This window comes from Piliocolobus tephrosceles, chromosome 1, assembly GCF_002776525.5.
Source record: "Piliocolobus tephrosceles isolate RC106 chromosome 1, ASM277652v3, whole genome shotgun sequence".
In the NCBI taxonomy this organism is placed as follows: Eukaryota; Metazoa; Chordata; class Mammalia; order Primates; family Cercopithecidae; genus Piliocolobus; species Piliocolobus tephrosceles.
The window spans coordinates 55,203,809-55,206,937 of NC_045434.1; positions in this window are offsets into that span (position 1 = coordinate 55,203,809).

The following is a 3,129-nucleotide window of genomic DNA, read 5'->3' on the forward strand; positions in this document are numbered from 1 at the left end:
ATATATTAACAAGGATATATATAAACAATTGTATATATATGTTACACGCATATGCATATGGAACTGCAAACTTAGTTTTTTTTAAAATAGATACATTCTTCATTATTTTTTGATTATTTTTTCTAGAATGACAAACTTTACTAAAAAACAATAGATATTGAAAATTTTATTATTTTTTATTGGATTCTTTAGGGCACGTAAATGACAACTTTTTTTTTTCACACTTACATGTTTAAATAAAATATCTGCCCATTTACCCACAGTAGTAATGCCAGAGAACAGATTTTAGCTGTCACTTATTCAAAAAGACATTATTCGGTCAGATTTTCGGTCTTGATTTGCTGCCAGAATCCTTCAGTCCACACCAACTGGATCCTATTTAACACTGGCAGATCTCCAAAATCGCTACAAACATGCAACTCAGACTCTATCAAACTAAACTTACACTTTTTAAAAACGTTTTATTGGCATTTTTCCTTACCATTTGTTGACTCTACAATGTCTGATTAAGCCTCACAATACATCAAAGCAATTTTTTTTTTTTGCTAACTTTCTCTGAGGGGAACTTGCTTGAAAGTGGCTATAAAACCAATTGTTTTTAATGATTAGGAGATTTAGTTAAGTAGCCTTTTTTCTTTTATTAAGAGCAAAGGTGTAAGCCTTAAGCTAGCAGACAACATAAATGAAAGTTTTAGACAAATACAATGCTGTGGTAGTCATTAGCTGAGCACATGACTTTTTTTGACAACAAGAGTAAGTTTGGTGGGGGGGGGCGGCGATTATAGACTAATATTAATTGGTGCTTTGCTCTCTCCACCCACCACCTTGGGGCTTAGCTACTAATGCTTCATGATCATTAAAACTTTAAAGAAATTCTGAACTACATTAAAATTCTTTTTTTCTATGAATCTGTTGTCTTTCAATTTCAGTAAAATACCTGTATTCTTTTGCCCATTTAATAGATTTTTCCTCTGATAATGTTTCTTAAGTATTGTTTACAATTTCTGTCAACCATTTGTTATATTGTAAAGACTTTGAACTATAAAAAAATGTGTTCTCAGGTAGCATGAAAGAAAATCTGAGTGTAAACTTTTATTTGTCTTCCATTTACCTATGTATGTATCTATCTTTGCAGCATTTGCACAGATTGTTTCTCAATTTCTTTCTCTTCTGAGTTGCTTCACTAGTCACTGTATGTATATGGAATAAAAGTAGAGTCACGGAGTTACATATTGAAATGTGTCTCTTTTAATGTCTACCACCCTTGAATGGAACTGAGAAGTCCTCATTCAGGACAGACATTTCGCTCTGCCTACACTTTCTTTAAAATCCAAGGTCTGCTGAAAACTGCTGCTCTTCCGTTGCTTGAGGCTTAATGGAACATTAATAGCAATGCTTATCTTTATCTTAATTAATGCTCATTACCATTTTGTATATACCGATTCCTTCATTCTCTATAGTTGTAACCATTTTGTGACAACTACACATATGTTATTCACAGAGATTCTCTGTGAACAGAATAAATCGATGATACGTTGGTAGGAAAAATTATTCCTTGATCTCCAACCCACTTTCTTCTATCTGTTTGTCATTTACATCAGGACAAAAATACAGAATGTTAATGTATTGATTTTTGTTTAGTGATAATGGGTTGTAGGATACATAATTATTTTACAAAATAAATCACATGCCTCACTACTCTCCATCTTAATTGCATAATATCTAAAAATAGTGGTTTTAAAGTTATGCCTCTCTAGCACATTAAAAAAAAAAATCATAGGAAAGGCTCTGTGTGCCCTACCCTTGAGCAGAATTCAGCACTCCACTAAGAGGCTGTATATTAGCTCCATCACACAGTGACAGGCTCAGAGTGTGTCTGTGATTCCCTTGTCATGGCACCAGTCACCTGCTGGTTCTCATTCAATTAAATGGGAGAGCCACAGGGAAATCGTTGCTGGCACAGCAATTTTCTGGATAGACTCAGCAGCTGCTGCTGTGTGAGAGCCTGCATATGCTCCACCTGATTTAATCCAGTGGAAAAAAACTGGAGCCTAAAGCCCACTGTTCTGTTAGAGGTGAAGCAAAATGCATGCATCAAATCCACTCATACTAACCTCTAATTTGCTTCTCTCTCTGTGTAAGAATATGGCAATTCTGAAATTATACTTATTTCTTTGTAAGCATTAAAAACATGGCTGCTGTGACGAAAAGTGGGAAGAAAAGACATTTGGACTGATTTTCAGGTGGTTTGTGGGAAAAGGATTAAGAAAATCAATTTTGGGCAGCAATTTTACACACTGAACTCTATGTAGGAGACAAAGAGTAATGTTCGAAGATGGAATCTTCCTGGCCTTCTCATCAGGACGGGCCAGTGAACTGACTGTTCCCAGAGGTGATAAGGTACAGAGAAACCTAATTCTGTTGATTGCTAAGTTTGTTGTAGACTCTTCCTGATGGAGAAGATAGGATTTCATTTATCATCTAAGGCAATCAGAATCATGCACTAGGCATCACTACAATAAAACATTAGAAGCTTTGTAACTTTTAGCAGGTTACTGAGTTTTCTCATCTATAAGACAGAGTTAATAACGTACTATAAAAGGTTATTGGAGAGAGTATTAAAAATGTATATAAAATGCTTGACAAAAAGTAGTTATTTAATTATTTTAAATCATTATTAGGAAAACAGGTCCAATTCCTAGGGGTCTTTTGCTAAAAAAGAAGGCAAGGAGTGAAAATAAAAAAAGAAGGCAAGGAGTAAAGCATGAGTTTGAGGAGAAGTCCTCAGGCTATCACTAGAGAAGCCTCTGTAAGCTTTCCCTAGGATATTTAATTGGAGGTACGCAGAGGACAGCTGGGCAGAAAAGATTGGGATGCAGGAGGAAGGTCTGAAATGAGGACAGAGATTTGCATGTTAGTCATTGGGGCCTGTTTATATGCTGGTTATAGCAATGGGATTTAGACAAAAGTCAAGGGAGAGTATACAGAATGAGGAGAAAAGAAGGCTAAGGTCTCAACTTGGGGGAATATTAACACTCAACCTTCAAGAAAAAGGAGGAGGAAGCTTGGAAGGAGCAAGTAGTAGTCAGAGAAGTAGGAGAAACCAAAAGACAGAAGAGAACATTCCAA